This window comes from Poecilia reticulata, chromosome 21 (genome assembly GCF_904066995.2).
Source record: "Poecilia reticulata chromosome 21, P_reticulata-male-v2, whole genome shotgun sequence".
Lineage (NCBI taxonomy): Eukaryota > Metazoa > Chordata > Actinopteri > Cyprinodontiformes > Poeciliidae > Poecilia > Poecilia reticulata.
Window position 1 is genome coordinate 18525844 of NC_088850.1, and position 20391 is coordinate 18546234.

A 20391-nucleotide genomic window follows, 5' to 3' on the forward strand; every position below is an offset into this window, starting at 1 on the left:
TCGTGAAAAAGGGCATGATCGGTGATTGGCGATCATTGGCTCTTGTTGCCGATACAGATCACCTGCATCTCATTTCGCAGCCTGCCTGTGCAGCTGGTCTCCTCTTTCCTTCACACTGCGCAAACGCGCAGCAACAAATTCTAAGCGATGTGGAACTATAACGCACTGAGTGACTGGGAAAGTTTGCTTGTTGCGGCGGAAAATTGAAACACGTGGGGTGAAGCAGGTCAAAATGCATCAACACAACGAAGCTAATACAACATAAAAACAATGCCATACTTGACGGAGTTTGGCTACATCGAGGCTCACTACAGTAAAAAAGACATACGGAGGATCAGATAGCAGGTAAAGCAGCACACAGCTACAAACACTCACCCGGATTATTAGCATGACGGTCAGAAAGCTAAACAAATAACTCGCAAAATTATTTAAGTCTTCGAGCTGCGATGTAAGACGCTGGTTCTGCTCTTGCTGTTGAACCGCTGCTATGCACTACAGGTAGTAATATTTCACAGACGGAGCGCCGCTTCTGCTCCACCTGGTAGTGACTCTCACACCAAACCTCTGCTTAAAGCTGCAGCATCTAACTTAAAAAAATACATTTTACATACGTATTAAAACTTTCGCTGTCCTAACATGAGACAGATAATCTCTAAAAAAATAATCGATCGATCTCCCTGTTCTGCATAATTACTCCGCTCAGTCAGAAACAGCCAATCAGAACTAGCAGTAATCAGCTAGCCGCCATGCTATCAGGAAGTTTTCATTCAGTAACTCTGGATTGTTTATTGTAATGGAATATGTATTTGCCTTTGAATGTTAAGTTTTATACTTGAATTTTTTTGGCAATGTTGAGAGGTTTTATTTTGGCTCTTTGCATTATTTAGCCTCTTCAGAGCCTTCATATGTTATCAGTCTGTTAAAGATGGTATTATTGATAGCAGTACAATTTGCACAATGCCTGTTTTGTTTAGTTTTCTTCTTGGAAAAAGTTATTAAAAACAAGTTTTTGTCTAAATTAAGGTGAATTCATGGTTCCTTTTTCGACATAATGTAACCGGTAGTGTTTATGATAAAAAAATAAAAATAATTATGTGATCGGTATCAGTGATCAGCCCTCATGGGTGATCGGTATCGGTATCGGCAGGAAAAAAACCTGATCGGCACATCTCTAGTATATGTAGCGCCACAAACGGAGGGTCAGTTTACAATCACAGTCGTCTCAGGAGATTAAAGACAGCGTCACATGGGAGAGTCAATCTCTTGACTTTTTCCAGCCTTTGTCAAAAGTTGACCTCGTGTTCTACAACTTTGCATTTTTATGATGTAGTAGTATGAACTCTCTTGTTGCTGAAATGTGCTATACAAATAAACTCATTTTGAGCTCAGTTGAGCTTCTGTCATTGTACAGAAGCTCAACAAAATTTGGTTCAGTGCAGCCCATCCAAAGAAGAAAAACGAAACAATATAAGACATGGGTGTATAGGTACCTGTTGACTTTCTAATGTCAAAGACATTAGGTTGATCTGTGGATTGGAAGACAACGGACATTTGCAGCATTTTAATTTGATATTGATGGAGTGGCCCAGTCAAAGCCCAGATCCAAGTTGTAAGTCAGTGTTAAGACTTAAAATATCCTGTTCATATACACTCAAGTAGATTTCAAAGACTACGCAACAATTTCCCAGCTGGTTGACACATGGTGAAGGAGTTGCTGTGAAAGTTGGTTCAACTTAGAACTGACTAATAAATGCAAAATGAACACCAGAACTTTGATTTGTAATTAAAAACTTACACCGTTTACCCATTTCCTTCTAAATACATGTAAGTAGTCCTTTGTGTTGGTTTATCACATTAAATCCCAATTACCGTATATTCCGCACTATAAGGCACACCTAAAAACCTTCAATGTCCTCAAAAGCCGACAGTGCGCCTTATATATGGACCAATATTGAGCCACAACAGGTCTAGCAACTACGGTAAGCAGCCGCCGACTTCATTTTCGCCCGTAGAAGAAGCGTGCGGTGCATGCTGGGATAGTTGTCAGAACGCCGGTGTGTAATCTATTAATAAAGTTTGACTGACCTATCTACCTACCGACCGTCTAGAATCAGGTAGTCTGCAGGTCATTTAGCACCACGTTCTCCACGAACATGCTGTGCGCGAATGGAGAAGGGTGACCATCGTCCCGGCACGCCCCGGCCCAGTCGCGGAAGGTTCTCCTCGCCGACCGGAGTCGGACTGTTTTGCCGACATTCCGTTTAGTCCATCTAGTGGATGCATAACGTAACTCCAGCCTCTACTGTAACGTCTATTCTATGCACCTTATAATCCAGTGCGCCTTATAGTGCGGAAAATACGGTGAATACATTTGAATTTGTGGCTGCACTGATCCAAAACGTGAAAATGTTCAAAAGGTTGGATACTTTTGGACAACATCGTAGGAGTCGGCACCAGTTTTCTCCAAGTTGCAGAGAGATGTTGTGATTTTTGGTCCAATATTTGTGGAAAATTCTCGTTTTTTTCCCATCCCTAACCCCTCCGAAAGCATTCAGGAAATAAAAATGACTTCAAACAAAAGTATTCAAAAAAGCAAAACAAAGGATCTGAATAAAAAGGAGAAAGTTTCCATACTCCCCACTCCCCCACCAACACAACTAATAGATTTCCAGTACATGAAATATTAATCAAGACGGATCGCTTTAACACGGGAGTGGGTGCATGGAGGGATTTGCATATCCAAGCCTCTTTCAGCTCACCCATTATTTCGTCCACCTTGTGGCTTCTGTCAGCTGGAGAATACCTCTGATGAAGGTGTCCTGGTCCGTCTCGGCGCCGGCTCCGTCGCCAGACAGATGTTGGCATTTGAATCAGAACCCTTGTGGGACCAACGCGCTCCTCTGGTGAGGTGAAGGAGGGGGGAACAAATTATATTGACAAACATGCATGAGATTTATTCCTCTGTCAGACAACCTTTTCAGCAGAGGAAACTTCCACTGAGTACGGCAGAACATTAATATTCTTTTTTTTTTTTTTTTTTGAATAAGTGACGACTCGCTTTCTTCTTGACTGACGGATTAGTAGAGAAACACACACACACACACCCACACACAAAAAACACAGTTTTTCCGTTTTCTTCTCAGAAGATTGCCGTTGGAACTTTAACAAAACGGCGTCTCCTCACTTAACCAGGTGAGCGGAGAACAATTGTGGCCCCTTTTAGCGCCGGCGTCCCATTTCGGCGTCCCAGCGAGGGTGTTGAGTCTAATCTGTGGCTAAGTATCCTGATACTCCTTGCTTTCCCTGATGTCTCCCGGGGGATGTCCTAGCTTGGCCGTCAGCTCAGGATTAATTAAAACTTCCCGTGTCCCTGCAGACGTATTAGCGAGCTGAGAGCCAGTCAAACACCAGTTAGCGGTTAGTGCAACAGAGGCTAATACCTTCCGCTTCAAGATGCCATGCTATAATTAATAACTACTACCTCTCTTCTTGCTAAAGCATCAGAAGTTGGTATTCTGAGCATGTGACCTAAAGACTTTCATCCTTTATTGCGCCTGGCATTGGGGAGTGATGGCTGTGGGGGTTTTTTGGGGTTTGTTTTTTTAAGTTAACACTCTGTGTACCATTTTAAAATAAGAGACTCAGGTTTTCTTTGCTCTTTTTCAGTATGCATCCATCAAATGTCTGTAGAGCTAAATATCTGCAACGGCTATGTTAGGGTGTTATGGATTGTACAGTAATTTTGTATTTGAAACGGTCAATCCTGGAGCTAATCTGATGCAATGGTCAGAAGTTTACAAATGCTCATGATCAGCATCAATGTCAAGGATTTGGGGCTTCTGTAGACACTTTGCAAGGAGTGTTTTACAAAAATAGAAATTTTTGTAAAACTTTAATCCACACCAGGTGAAAATTATAGGTGCAAACTCAAATATACATATACCCTCATTAATATTTGGATGAGTTTCTTTTGGCATGATGGAAAAGTAACATGGATGGAAATTTAACAGCTCGTCTTAATGTTTAAATTGTTTAGTTTTCTGGCTTAGCCCCATTTTAACCATAGTGTACAACATTTCAATAAGACTGAGATCAGAGCGAATCGGGAAGTCGTCATTTTTTCAGGAACATAATGCCAATTTGTAGCACAATCAAGTAACTGTTACCTTCAGCTATTAAGATGTTGTATATGTCAAACATAACTTTAAAAAAAATTAGTCTTTGTAATTTAATGCCTCTTAGGCATTAGGCCTCTGTCCCTTTAAAAACTCCTCTTTCTGAAATTCCTCCTTCAAAAAGTCTCCATAACATTACTCCTCTATTAACCCTTTAAAAATGTTTTTTACCAGCGTTGCACTGAGAAGTAGCTCCTATAATGAGCTCAGCTGATGCACAGTTCCAAAAGGTATTTGCTAATTGTAACTGGCTAGTCTGAAGGAGCTGAGCATGGGAGTTGTGATGGATGGATGTTCTGTGAGGCTCTGAGGAGGAGCTTCATCCCCAAAGGAGGTGCCCATGCTCCCCCAACCCTTTGCACAGCTGAATGGATGTCACGGGTGATTCAATCAAGGCAACACTGCAGGTGTGTTTTTGATGAGAGAACAACATTATAACATGATGTTAAGCTCAAAATACATGCATATTTTGTGCAGATTTTTAAATGATACTAATCATTTGCATATTTCTTTGGATGGGAGTTTACTGTTTTTGATAAGTGCACAGTTTTTTTTAAATGTATTGTCCTTACTGTACATTATCTTATCCCTGATTTATTTTTCATATGTTTTAATACTTTTGTCTTTGGTGAACCTCAATATCGTGCCACTTTGTTGCTGCTGGACAGTAAGGGATCTTTTTCTTCTTCTACTCTATTCAAGCTGCATAGTTTGGCCATTAAGCTGTTCAGGAGCAGACACTTTCTATCTGTTCATAAATTCTCTTTAACCTGGGTTGTGGTCTGAGTTTTCAGTCTACTAAAACCATTGCAGGCTGTGTCAATGTTTCCACTATCAATCCCACTGATTACATTTTTTCAGTCAGGAACCACTAAGCTTCAAGCTGATTGTAAAATAAAAGCTACTGGGACAACAAGTTTCTGTCTCTACAGTAGAGTGAGTTTAGGAAGACAATTAAAAGCTAAGTCGATTCCGGTAAAATAAGTTATTTAATTTAGCTCTTCTGACTGGAGACATGCTCAGATGTCTAAGCAAATTAATCCAAAAACTTGTTAAAGGCTACACAACTTACGGAGAGGCAATTATTCATGATATCCATGGCATTCATGTTTGCATATTTGAGAATCGTGTGTAGTTTGTACAGTGTGATCTGTGGCTTTAGGAAATTCATTTGTCACCATAACTTTATGTAGCTTCTATTTTCGTGAACCGGGGCAGAAAAACTGGCATTGAAAAGTTGGTTAAAATTTTTTTTTTAAAATTAGTTTTAACATTCTGAACATTTCATCTGCCCGATTATCCTGTTATTCAAACTATACATATTGATGCTTTTGGAATGATACACAATTCCCTCTATGTCCATATTTGTTGTAAATCCCATAAAAAACATATTTTAAGAAACTGTAATGATAATCAATTCAGTTCCTTTGTGAATCCAAAAATAACTTTTAAAGACAACAGCTGCAGTTGCAAACTTTTTGCAACTGCAGCTAAATAAACCAACTGAGATTAGATGCTATTTGCGCGCAACTTTCCTCTTTTGCAAAGCTCGCTGATTTTTTTTCTTTTCTTTTTCTCTATCTTCACACTTCCTGTTACCAAATGGACCCATGCTCTTTGGATGAAGTTTTATTTTCACTTAAAAGACTCAAGCTGTCTCCAGACCTGGCTTTTGAATAAACATGGGCTTAGGGATGTGTGGGGAATTCAGGGGGGACTAGATTGCCTGTGGTTTGGCAAAATGTCACCACAGAGAAACACGGAGCTAGATGGGGCCCTGATCTGCTTGATCACAGAGTCCACTGAAAGGGTAGGAGTGAGATAAATTTAACTAGCACACACAGGGCAAAAATATACAAATACACACATATATAGTCTGAGCGGATCATAGCGTTGCCTTTGTGTCCAACTGGAAGGCGGGGTGAAACCCTGAATACGAGCTATTCCAGGTTAGAGGACCTGACCAGCACCTTTAAAGGATTCAAGGAGAAGACACAAGGGTGTGGAGAGAGGATCTAAGGAATCCCTGCAATATTAATGTCCAAAATGTCACAGAAAAGTCACTGGAGCTCCTGGTTAGGTTTGCAGAGCAACCCGGAGAGTCGGCGTGAGTCTGTGACTCGTATAATAAATGAACTAAAGGCTCCCGCCATCAATCCCTCTGGACTAAGGTTTGTCTCTGAGTCGCGCATGGTCAGGACTGTCAAGAGACACCGTGTCTAGACATAAAGAGTGGGGGTGAAACAAACAGGCCCCCCATTGGGTTCATTTCAAAGAACAAGATTGTTGTCGGGAAAACTTATGCGGAAATGATTTGCTTATATTCTGGGCCAAAACAGAATCCTGTTGTGAAGAAATTAACCGTAGACAGATATGGCAAGGATTTGAATTTCCCTCTGCAAAAGTGCTTTTCTCCAGGTCCCTTCAAAATGAACCCGTAGAACCATTGGCCTCACCAAAACAACTCTGGCAACGAAGCTCCAAATAATTAGAAGCATATGTCACTACTAATTCATTAAGCATGAAAGGTGTTTTTACAAATGCCTGTCAACGAGTACAAAAGTATGGAAAAACTCGGAAATAATTTCCAAGTAATTGCACATTTAAACACTGATAATTGATTTGTCAATTTTTTTGTATGAGACTCTTTTTATTCAGTGGAGAGATTTATATATGTTCAGTGGGTTCGCACTGCCCAAAGTCCACTTCTGATTGGTTGATCAGTTCCTCCCGTCTTTGACTCAGTGGGTACTTGTGCTACAATCATAAAGTTGGGGTTTGATTTCAGCTTCATCCTGTAAAATGTCGATGTATTGGTTTCACTGTTCTAGGGGTGACCTCAAGATATCAGATAATTAGAATACTATCCTAATTATAAAGAAAAGCAGGATGTCAATTACATTTGCTGTTTAAAGCATCCAGCATTTCAAGTGAGTGAAATTGTATTAGTGTAGACATCATAGCATTATTCAAGATTACAAAAATAGAAGAAAAAAAATCATAATACGCTTTTAAATCTCTGGGTAAGATACCCGTCTGATAGGTCTCTAAGGGGCTGCTCGAAGGCAGCATTTGTCCTGAATTCCTCCTCTTCACTGGACAAATCACCATCTAAAACCTTCAGCTTATTTCATTTGAGCACACCTCTATTACCCTGGGTCGAAGAATATATGGATATTTGCTTTTGATCACCTCCCCCTATAAAAGACGCTGCACTCAGATTCAAACTCAGGCCGAGCGTGCACAGATGAGCCCGCGCAACGTCTCTTTTGAGAGCGTGTAAGCCTCTTATATCGAAATGGTTTGTTTGTCCCCGAGTCACAAATCATTAAGTATTTTGCTCCACTTTTTCGCTCAGTGGGTTGTATGAAAATGAGCAACAAGCCTGTATGCCTCCTGTGTACGGATTATGAGCCCGTGTTTGTGAGGGTCTGACTCTAATGGGCAAGTAATTACAGTTTGTTTATGAGTTTATCGATGCATGCCACCACCATGCCTGCACGGGTTATGGGCAATGCGAGATAAGGATCGTGCATTTATTATTATTCTCCCGCACTCCCTCTAAAGAGCGAGTTAACTCGCATTGTGAACTCCCACCGAGATCATATTACAAGGCCCAATACTTTTAATCTGTGCTGCCGTTGGTCGGGGGTATGAATCTATCCCGGCTTCACTACGTTAGGATGAAGCAAAAATCTAGAATGTTTCTTTTTTTTTTAACTTTGATCTGAAGAACAAACATGGGGAGAAAAAAAAATAAAGAAATTACTCATTTACACCTCCTTAAACAATATTCTTCACCTAACAAGGTCAAGAGTTTGTCTGTGTTTACAATCCCTCGCGCTTTGGGGCAAAATCTGGTTGTGGGGGCCGGATGGTAGGTCAGGATCCTGCGCCATCTCGGGGCTCTGAGCGTGTTTTTCCGTGGCGTGTTGTCAGCACGGTAACAACAGCAGGCGGCTTCAGATCCTGCTCTCGTTTCCAGGGCTCCTGACGACCTGCATGGCATATGCTCTGGGAGCGCTTGACGCAGACCTGCTCGCCTCCATTTGTGTTTGTGCGGTCAGATTTAATCAAAATGGCATCTGTTGGTGTTTAATGTGAGTAATTGTTCCATACAGTACATGCCTGCGTGTGTGTGTGCTCGTGCAAGCGTCTGCAGAAAACCAATGTTAGCGCACACCGAAGGGGAATGTTTGGGCAAATGTGGTTTCTCATTGTATGCACTCACTCGGATTACTATTGATGCATAATTTTGCCCCACATGTTGTCAACACCCTGGACTGCTTTTTTGTTTTTTTCTTCATTTTTTTCCTGCAACTATGTCTTCTTGTTATGAGCACATTCCCTCTGTGATGGCATGCTGGCCTGTGTCAAATTATGTGCCAAAGTAATAACTGTGTTGTATGAATGTACCTGCAACTGGCTGTTGAAATAAATTTCCTCCTCGACAACAAATACATCTCTAATCAAATCTACCCCCCTCCTATCTTGCCAGAGCGAAGATACATGGACATATAGCCTAGGAGTGTGTGTGGCCGTATGTGCTTCGCTGCCAAGTGTGAGAGCAGAGATGGGAGTACAAGTGTGTGCATGACTCCAGTATGTGTCTGTGTGTGTGTGTGTGTTTGTGTACAGTATGCGTGTTTGCATTAAGGTTTGCCTAAGAGCCCATTGTTGACTTCAAAAGGATTCCTCTGAGGTTTTAATTATGCTACTGCTTAGCTTGGCACCAGAAAAAGAGAGTGATCCTGGCTGAAGCCTATAAATCTCTCACTGCGTTCACATCCACGCCCTTCAAAGTCATTGACTTGCCCGGACCTCCCAGACGCGTTAAGAAGAAGTGCTCATATAGGGCCCAAGGAGTCACCTCGCTGACAAACACAAGCACATACACACACAGACGGGAGCAAAGAGTGGAGGACACATGGGCTAACAGCTGCCGGAGCTGACTTGTCCACACGTGTGTTCGTTTATGCTGCCGTCCATGCTTGTAGGTGTGCAAAAAGACTCATTAATAAAGAATACATTTCTGTGTTTATGGGTCATTTAGCAGTGTATGTTCTTCAAAAAGAATATTGCATGTCTGAATTTCTTTTCCTGGGCCCCTTTAAACAGTGTTACATATCACAGTATAGTGAAAAGAATCAACAAGAACATTGATATTCACACCTGACAGTCCAGTAGACTGTTTGATTGGGGACGAAAATTGCAACATTTTCAGCTGATGTGGTTCGCTTTCTGTGTCAAACAATCCAAACTATTTGAAAAACCTGTTCCCCTCCTCACCTGTAGTGGCGCTGCCCCAAGAACCACTGAAGGAAACAACAGGAAAACATCCAAAGAAGACATCAGCACAACTTCCTTCTTTACAAAATGTAAACAAAAATAGAGCAGCATCAGATTCTAGTGCAGGGGTGAGCAACTCCAGGCCTCGAGGGCTGGACTCCTGCACCTTTTAGATGTGTCTCAACTTCAGCACACCTGAGTCAAATAATGAGGTTGTTAGCAGGACTCTGGAGAACCTGACTGCACTTAGGAGGTGATTCACCTGTTGGATTCAAGTGTGTTGGACCAGAGACAGCTAAGAGTTGCAGGACACCGGCCCTTGAGGACCAGGATTGCCCACCCCTGTTCTAGTGGTTGTAGAATTTCTTTTTTGTCTTTGGTAAAAGGTCACATGCTGTATCTCCCACTAATACTAGACTACCATGATTGTTTGGGTTGTATTTACCCAGAATGTTCTGCGCTGTAATCTGCTTCCTGCTTTTGAAGCGGTCTATGGTCCGCTTGCATCCCCATACTCAATTAGACCGCATCAGAATCCGATTACACATTCACATCTCCGCAAACAAAAATTAGTTTGATTAAAGCGGACTAAACAGGGCTGATGTGAATGCACCCTTAATAGGGTGTTGGCGGAGCTTTCATTTGAACATTCAGAGTGTAAATTATAAGTATTTAAAATGGATCATGAAGGTTTTCCCTTCTTGTTTGTCCTTTATCACACTGGTAGCCTATCTGCATCTTGAATGCGATGCTATTGAGCCTAATAGCAGCCATAGCCGGTACCATGGCCTCATACCAAAGCTAAAACCTCATCACACAGAGACCAGGCAGGCAGTGCTCCAAGTATATTATTGTTTCAACACCCACGCTGCTGTGTACCCTCAACTTCTCTGGATTCAATCAAAATCTCATCAAGCAACTGCTACAAACAGTCCACTCACCATTGCAAAAATGGTGCACCCTGTGAAGGCCCACATGTACAAGTTTGCATGCACTGAAACTGGGCTCCCAAATGGACAGTAATTCACGCACCTCCAAATCATACATACACTCGAATTTGCTGGATAATTGGAGACTGAGGGAAATTTTGAGGTTTTCAGCATTTTTTCAACTCAAAAGGTTTTTGTTGAACTGTCAAAGAAAAGCCCTATAACCATATTTTGGACTAAGGCAGGAGAAGAAAAAGTAAGACATCGCTAAAAGGGTATAGGTAAAAACACTTCTAAATATTCTCAGTTTCAGTAAGATTCAATAACAATGATCAGCAAAAAAAACTTAAATTGTTCATTTTGTTTACCGTTTCTTCTTAATGAACCACTATAAAAAATAGTGTATTTACAGAAAAACCTCTCTTTTGGACCCTTGCATGCTACTGATGAACAGATGAAAGTGCTGATGTCATTTCCTCATCCATAAGACTAAAATACTGGTGAAAGTGCAGATACCTCTTACATGTAGCACACAGAAAATCTAGTCTGAGGAAACAAGCTGGTTCCAAATTTGCTGAACACAAGGCCTATTTGGACGCCATATCACAGTTATCCACTGCAAAGGTGGCCTTATGCAACATCTTCTAGCTATCTTTTGCTTGAAATCACAATTTTTATCAAAAACAATTCATGTAAAAATCAGTGTATTTAACTGAGACTAGGTTTGGATGTGGTACTGCAAAAAATAATGCCAAACGTCAGATTAGAAATTAATCGGGGTGCTGAACTCAGACCCTGGCCAAGTGGTAATGCTATAAGGTTAACCTCTGCTTTAGTCATCTTTTGCAAATTCAAACTGGTTTTTGCTGATGATTACTCTAGTGAAGGCAACTGGTTACATTGGATTTCATTTAGAAGCACCACAGAAAAATTTTCTGTGGTGCATAGTGCATGCACTTAATAGTGTGGCATGCACTATTAAGTGCATGCCACTATGAAAATTAATATTTTCATTTATAAATTCTTTTTTTTTTAAAAAAACATGCAATCCTTTCCCTTCCACTTTACAGATATGCACTACTTTATTTTGGCCACTTAAAATCCCAAGAAATGCACTAAAGTATGCGGAATAATATAGGAGGAGCATGAGAACTTCTGCAAGGCACTGCAACACTTTTTTAGAATCTAATTTTGTTAAAAAGAACTCAGGATTCTCAGTAGAGGTGTACGTTAAAGACACTTGCCTCAAAAAGTTATATTACCTTCAAAGGAGCTTGCAGTTAGGCTGCAGTAAGGAGATAAACTTGGAGGCTGTAAGTCTGAATACCATCAGTTTCTGAACCATAAATCCAGCTGATGATCCAGAACGGGTTGTTTAGTTTTTTTTTTTAACGGACTTCTCGGATTTGCAAAGAAGTCTGCCAACAGAGAGGCAAACGAGACAAGCAAACCTGCACACTCACACCTAAGGGCAATTCAGATCACCTATCATGCAAGTTTTTGGATGATGGGAAGAAGGCAGAGAGAGTACTCAGGGAAAGCCCACGCACGCACAGGAAGAACATATCAACTCCAAACACAAAGACCACTGTCAAACATTTAGCTGGGAACCTTCTAGCTGTTAGGCTTAAATGTGCGTCTGCTCCAATTGGAGCTGTGTCCGATGTTTCTGCATGGTCTGCGTGAGTCCCCACATTATTTGAGCAAAGAACTTCAAAACTCTCATTGGTGAAAGCAAGAAGGTAGGATTTAGTTGATGTGACCTGAGTCTTGAGTGCTTGGATTAACTCTCCATTACAATTCTGAGAGGTTTTGTTGCAGTGATACAAAAATAATAATAAAAAAAAACGTCTTCCACTAGCGATAACAGCAGAAAATGTTTGTGTGCCTGTATTTTTACCATGAAATGACTTTCTTGATGTCTTCCAGAGTGGGTGACATATAGTTAATGTAGTGTATCCCCCTCCTCCGTCTTACCCATATGCCTCTGAATCTGAAGTGGAATAACCGGAATTATCTCAAAGGCAAATGATGGTTGTTGGTAGCAGACAATCTTCAAATGACTGTATCTTTTATCCATGTACCCTTATTCAGGGTAAAACAGAAGGAGTGAGGGACTTGAAAAGTGATACATCTCCGTACCTGCTTAAAAGAGTTTCCCCTCTCAGCAAGGGATTAAGAGCAAGATGTTATTTTTCTTTCGGTTTTTTTTTCCTTCTTTTTTTTCTTGTTATTCTTCACCATTGCACTCCACCCTCCTCATTAGAGACCATGCATATTCTCCCAGGAGAGTCCTCCGACGTTACAACTCTTCTCCACAGGTACAGGTCTCTGGGGTCCTTCACTTTTTCTTCATCCTGTTCCATCTCCTCCCCTTTCCTCCTTTTTGCTCTCCTTCCGTGTTATCTACTCGTCAGTCTCCCAGTCCGTCACCCTTCTTTTTATGTACTTCCCACTCCCTATGCCTTTAGATCATCTCTACTTCTTTCCCTCCACCTATACCTCTGTACCTTTACCTCGGTTGGGGCTCGGTGCGCTCACTCCTGTCTTCGCTCTCTCTTTCTCGTCTTCCTCCTCTCTCACCTTCCATCTGCATATGCAAGTGCTTATTTTGAAGTCGTGGCCCACAACAGATATTCAATATTAATGAGGACCCTCATGAATTTTTGAGCTCTAATTAGACGGCTCACAGTTCGTTAACTGAGAGGGTTTCAGTGCTCAGTAGTGGTGATGGAGGGCTTGAGGGGGGTGTGTGCTGCAAGAGAGGGACAGTCCCACCCTTATCTGCCACCTCTGCACTCCCCCCCCATGATATCCCTCAATGGTGGTGACAACATTGTAAGGAGGGCCGTGATCGGCAGGCCTCATTAGAAGACAGCTGGCCATTAGTTTGCGAGGCCCGTGCATTGTATCATCTCTGCGATCCATCTCCTGCTGTGACATTATTTAGTTATTCTATTTTATCGTCACTTCAAATGATGCAACGGCCTTTTCAGGCACAAGGAGACAGATGCAGGATTGAATCAAGAAGTTGACACCTCCGCCCATCTGCGGCAAGAGACGTCCTTTTTAGTGACACGAATGGCCAAGTCATCCATCCATGACTTGTGTGTCTCTTGGTTGGGTTTACAAGCTTAAAAGGTTGACACGTCCCCAATGTCCACACATTCCTCAACTTCGCAGTCCTTCCCCGAATACTCTTCTTGATGCATTCCGTCTGACCTTCTTTGGTGTTTGATACCCAAAGGTGTGTCATGATGAGCAGATACTACAGGCATCCTCGCCTACCGCCACCCCACCCTCCCATTCAGACCCCGTTCCCAATTCCCTCCCACCCTTTTCCCTGCTTACTTGTGCATATGCAGAGGAAGGAAGCATCTCCGCTGTGGCAGCAGCAAAACACCGAACTACAAAAGAGATGCGCACCTCTGACAGTAACCATCAAGAAGGGCGTTGACAGAATAAGGGCGGGAGATGATGATCTGAGAGGCAGGGATATGCAGGAGGAGGTGAGAAGGAAAGAGAAAGGGCTTTCTTTCCTCGCGCTCCCCCTTTCTTCATACTTTTTTTTCTTCTTTTTCCCCAAGATTCATCAAGCCCCACTTGACATATGTCTGACTGAGGTGACGTTAATCTCCCCAGAGGGTAGGGTCCCCCTTTCTCCTCTCTGTGCCACTCCTTCACCGAGCCCTTTCCTTTTTCCCGTCAATTTACATTTCAAAACAGGCGATGAGCCGATCAAAGACGGTCACTAACGATGAGGCCTTTCATCAGCGGCTGGCGTGGAATGCGGAGATAGTATACAGTCAGGTTTCATTGATCATAAGCAGGTGGGTGTGCTGTTTGGCAATGGGGCTGTGTGCTCGCAGGGCTGCTGTCATTCTTTTACCCCCAAGTTTGTCTCTTGGGGCAAGGCGTTGCTAACGAGCGGTGTGCCAGCAGGTCTCACCCGGGAACGTCTTTGTCAACCGGCAGCCTTACATGCCAGTGAATTAATTGCAAGCACCTGCAATTGCATGAAATGCAAATAAAGATGGAAATGTTATTTTAATGGGGGAGTTTTGATGGTCACCTGACTGTATAAAATAGCAGGGCAGCAGATGGAGGCACAAATTGGCAACTTAAAAACAAAAACATTTTATATATACTTGTAGTTTTGTCAAGTGGGAACTTTCTTTCGGTTTGTCATGAGAACAAAATTACAACTTTTGAGCAAGCAAAAGCAGTGAATATTAACAATAAATACTGAGTCAGACCCATAATCTTGGGATCATGCCCCCCCCCCCCAGGGCGGGAGATTATATTAGCAGAGACATTCATCTCCAATAATTTAGTAATGTAGATAGTAGATTAACTCTATTCCCTCCTGTCTGCCAACACCTGGGGCGTAACTCGTATTCAATACCTCCTTGTTCTCGCACCATACGTTCAAATGGTTGTAGGTGGCCTGGCCTACCCACTACGCTCATTTGACTCCAAATTACCGCGCTCTCCGGGGAGACGATTCAATAGAAGCTGACCAAGAGACCTCATCTACCACACCTCCCCTCCTTTCTCCAACACCATCACCCCTTCCCCATTCACACAAGGCTACAGACACTTTTTCACTCAATTACTATTGCAGATCGCGCCATTAAGGTGTAAAAAGAACCGGATTATGAACATTAATGCCTAATCACGTGTCATTTCATAGCACTCACTTCCAATGAAAACCGGTGCCCCTTTTTCCTGTAATTACAACGAAGTGGCAGAAGGAAGGCATGCTAAAAATCGTCTTTGAGGGAGGAATGGCAAAAAAACCCTGCAGAGATAGATTTCAGATGGCATATTTGCACTGAGGAATTTTGACTTTTTTTCCGCCCTTCTTTGCTTTCCTTCCAAAAAGGACCCCGCCGTTTTGCCGAGCCTGCAGCTCCCGGGGTAGTATGCTTTTTATTATTTTTCCAATTAGAGTCAATTGACCTGACAGAATGGAGGGCAATTAGTGATATTTCCCCCTCCTCGCAGGCCTGCGGGGTAATTTGCTGGAGGTTCTCGGCAGTGCTTTATGCGGATACACGCCCCGCCCCGTAAACCCTTTCTGGAGCATAATAGCTTATAATTTTTCCAGAATATATCTCCTCTTAGTTTCCTCTTTCTCCCAAAAGAAGTACAATTTCAAGCTGGTGAAGGGTGTCATCTTTTAGACGGCCTATAAATTCCCTCTATTGCACAAAAAGAGGGTCTAGTAAAGGCATCGCTTTAGCGTTTATGCATGGAAATTAGATTTTTTTTTTACTCATGTTTGGGGATTGTTGCCAGAGTGGTAGCTGTAGCTGTGTTGGTTTCATAACATATCCATCCAAGGAGGCATAATTGTGAGTGGATCAATTCTCCAAGTGTATGCAGAATTAACTTGGGGCATTGAAAGACGTACTTATGGAGGATGGAGAGGAGGTGTTGCGGGGCGAGCTCGTTGGCTTAAATCTCGCCTTGCTATTGATAAACTTGATGAATGTAATTTGTGCCTGCAACCCTGGGTTTTTGTCCCCCCCTTTTTATACCTGCGATGCCAGAATGCTCTGCTCCTGTATGCAGAAAAAGCACAATGGCCCAGTCCACGTTGGCTCCCGTCTGAATACCTGTATCTGCCTGTGCCTTTGCTGACGAGCCTGACACACAAAGAGGAAAATAATCTTCTGAACTAAGCTCGTCTGGCACATCCACTGCTGAGTCTATAAGTGCGGAGGAAATCTCCTCAAACTGATGCACTGAAATAAATACGCTTAATTTACCGATGATGAAGCTGCGGCGGAAACTGTAAAGGCCGTCAAATAAAGGAGCCATCGGCGGAGCCGCATCGAGACCGAGACGCGAGACAGTGTGGGTTAGTGGCGCATGCTATGTGTATAGTTAAATGCAAATTCACCCTGAGATGAGGGTGTTGTGGGGGAAGGAGGGGAGGAGGCAACAAAAACACATTTGATTCATTGGGTAAAATTTATTCCATGCATGCGAATGCACTGCCCCAACCCGAGCACATCATTTGCTCGACATTCAGTACATCTGTTGTGTTAAGTGACTGTAATTTAGGTGACATTGGCACAAAGCCTCTTAATGTAGCCCCGGTGGACCCCCTGTAAGAGGGGGCACGCGGGAACAAACAGAGGCATCTCGCAGCTGGAGCTGCGTCAAGGATCATTTCCCTCTTCACATGATTAATTACAGTTTGATCACTTGAATCTAAATCTGATTAATTTTGGTCACATGTCAGGGAGGCATCAGCGGTCCGCGATGTATACTGTGTTAATCTGCGGCAAACTCTCCTTGAGAATCTTTTTTTTTTTTTTATGAGGCTACAACATGTGCAACTAATGTCGTGCACATGTGAGGAGCTGAAATGATCACTTTGTGTCGTTCAACCATGAATCTTTGCGGTCTCATCTGTAAATGTGTGAAATTGGCACTGGGAAAATGAAATATGCTTCCTCTAATGGGCCATCCTTACAATGGGGTGATTTGAGATATACATTTATGGTCTCTGCATTCTGCGTAAGTTAAATTTAAAAAAAAGAAAGAGAGAAACAAGCTGCTAACTGTTGTCCAACATTAACCTTCCTGTGATATTTGGTTGATGGGGTTGGTTTGATTAGCTTAAGGTGAAATGGTTTTATGTTTCACCTTAAGCTGTATATTCACTGTGACCAGCAGTGGATATACAGCAAAAACAGCCGTGATATACAAATGCAGATGGTAAGGAGGAACTCCTTAGCTGTCACAGCTTCACCATGACCACAAGTTTACAGTAGGGCTCTCCATTGTTTACCCGCCTTTCTCGCTGCCGCAGCCTAAAAACCCACAGGAAGACTTTCTAAATTCACTTATTTCATGCCACTTTAGTTCTGTTGGGGGATTGACTTTTTAGATCCTCAAAGCAGGAGGCACTTCCAGAAAGTTGTCAAAGAATTAGCCAGTTGGAGACAACGTGCAATCGTAGAGTGGAACACCAAAACCTCGAGCCACAACAGAATTAATTTTTTTTTTATGTTGGAACACTAAAGCCTACAGATAAAACATAATTTTAATATGCTGTTGCTATATTGATTGGGTGGTGTGGGAGTCCCGCTACACACCACCCAGGAGGAGGACATAAAGATGGAACATGACAAAACACATCACATACATAATTATTATTGATTAAATAATAAATACAACTTTTTAGAAATCTTTTCTTAAATTCTTATTTCCCCAAAAGTTCCACGCCTGCTTTTTGAAATAGAACTTTTTGACCACATTGTCACACTGGAGGGCCATGCAATTTTTAATGGGTTTTTTAAAGGTAGGTATTGTCCCGCTTATATTCTTCTTTAGTGCTGCCACTGCTTCTAAATAAATTTTTTTTTGTTTTGTTTTCCACAAACTTTTTTTTTTAAAAGAGTAGATTACAAAAAAATATAATTTGGCTAATTTGATATTTTATGAAGATACATTTTTTAACAATATAATACTTAAATTACGTTGTTGCGGCACAAATTTTTAAAACATACTTTAAATGTTAGGCGAGGAGTTCAGCTGCTCAACTTCAGTGTTTTATTCCCAATTCAATGCAGAGGGAAAAAAGTTTGAAATCAATTTCTACTCTGCTCTAGCTTGAATAGTTTTATTTTCGCTAAAGTGAAAATTGAAAGAAAAAAAAAACACATTGAAAGATAGCCTCAGCGAGTGTGAGGGGAATCCATTGTGCAACACATAAATGCTGTCATCTTAGCCGCTTGTTTGCAAATTACCATCCAGCCTGAAAGTTATTACGACTGCACATTTGTTGCGCACATGCGCGCTGCACCTCTGTGTGTAAAATGTCTATCTGCTGGAATGTTTTTCTCAGTGTGGAAACTGAGAATAATTGGCTTGTCACCCTGGAGTCAATTTGGGCGTACCACTACCTTCCTCACCCATCCTCCAAATGCAGATGTATGATGCAGATGCTATTTTCTAGAGAATATGGCAGTGGCTTTGAAATGTTTATGCAGACCCCATGCTGTTAGGAAAGTACATTTGAAACTTTTTTTTTCTTCTTTTTTTTGTTGCTATTTTCTATATAATTAAAGAAGCATATATTTGATATGGAGTTGCACAGAAAGAATGTTTTCTAGTTAATTATTTTATGGTGCTTTCTCAAGTTTCATTGAGTGCTAAGTTTGTATTTTAAGCTCGGTATAATATCCACAATTCTTTTATTTAACAAAAATCCTAATTAGGGACAGGCATCATATTTTAGCTACTCAAAAAATAAATACATAATCTTCCATCTTTAGTGCAGTGAAAGGTAGGGTATAATGTAAAATAGAGCCAGATTTTTCTTTTATTTTAATCCAAAGTTGAGATGTTTTTTTTATTATTATTTTAAAACTTAATTTGTCCATGTTCCTCACAACATGTTCATGTGTTCTCAATCTTTTTCTATGCAGGTTTTTGAGTGTGTTCCTGAATTAGTCGTACTGATGGTTAGCAGAAAGGGTTGAGATTTATTGCTTGGATTGTTAGTGTTTTAATATGATTAGTCTCAAATCCTTTTTTTATTTTTTATAATCATTTAATATATTGTTTTTGATCTACTTCCAATTACTCACTGAACTGCACTGTAAAAATGAATTTTGGAGAGTATTAGATATGTCGTTAAGTCTGTTTAAAGTTTTAATTAAGCATACTGATTTTCAAATGTAACGTTCAAAAATGGTTAAACTCCATGAACATTTGCTACTTTATTTTGGTAACACATTGTACTTTTAATTAAAGCCATTGCTTTAGTAATCAGTTTAAACTCAAAAAGACTCATTTTACTATTACTATTTCAGAACATTTTGTTTATAAATATAAATTGTTTCATTTTATCATGGGAGGACAATTCAGATTAACAAAATTTTGAGTTCATCTATTTTAAGTATTAAACCTAAAAGGTTTATTGCATTACTAAAGTTAAACTTCTAAAACATTAAACTTTCTCCAATAAATAAATGTATGTGAGAAGAGTGTTATACCAACATTTTTAGTTTAACAGTTGTTTTTAATCAATGTGGTTTTCAAATGGCATACCAGCTGATACAAACTCCAGCAAAAAATTATAAATTTGCAACTGTAAAACTCTAAAAAGCAACTCTAAATATGGAAACGGGTTTGACAAACAACATTTTATAGTGCAGGAAATGCTAAGCCTATGATTTAGACCATGAATTCACTAAGAAATTAAGATTTCATAGGTGTCCTTACTTTCAAGTTTCATTTGTAGGATCGTTTTCTTAAGGATTTGAAAAAAGGTGTAATGCATAGAAGTGGCAGCATCACGTTGTGTTAGTGTTTTGTTGCAGGAGGGGCTGGTGCACTTCACAAAATAGAGAACAATTATTAGGCAAGAGAACATCAAGATTAAATACTGAAAGGAAAGTCTGAAGGCACCAGGATGAAAGTTAAAGCTTGTGCACAAAGGTCGACCAAGTGAACCTAAACTTGAAATCTAATTAGTTACAAAGTGGCTTCAAGGCAACAGTCAACATTTTAAAGAGGCCAACACAAAGACTTGATCTCAGTCTCATGGAAAATGTGTGTAGTCAACAAACTTGACTCAGTTACAGCGGTTTTATCAAGAGGAAAGGGCAAAAATTCCAGCTGTGTAAAGCTTGTAGAAGGATTCAGAAAGCACCTGAGCAGGTCATGCAGTTTAGATTAGAAATTCTCATAATAAGGTGTAAATATTCTAAATTTGAATAATGTTAAAAGTATTTCTACTTACAGTAGAAAAGGTTTGGTTTGATTTGATGTCAGTGAGAAATAAAAGAAAGGCACGCCACTTTTTTTTTTTACATTTATATAAAAACATGGATCTAAACGTTAAGATATTCTGCAAGCAGCACGGCTTTGTGTCTAGCATCGTCCGTCACATTACAAATATGAGAGGAATGTGTTGAGAGTACAAACTGTACACGTTTGAGGCCACAGCTCACCTTAGAGAACTCGAAGGCCCC

At 40.9% G+C, this 20391-nt stretch overlaps 1 long non-coding RNA gene across 1 annotated transcript in view; it reads right to left on the reverse strand.

Moving 5' to 3' along the window:
- Window positions 1-1466: 1466 nt before the first annotated feature.
- Window positions 1467-20391, reverse strand: part of LOC103457829 (uncharacterized) — a 50729-nt gene continuing 31804 nt past the window's right edge. Inside the window, exon 4 of the long non-coding RNA XR_532481.3 lies at window positions 1467-2900. This is a non-coding gene — a long non-coding RNA (uncharacterized LOC103457829). The remainder of the gene's footprint in view (window positions 2901-20391) is intronic.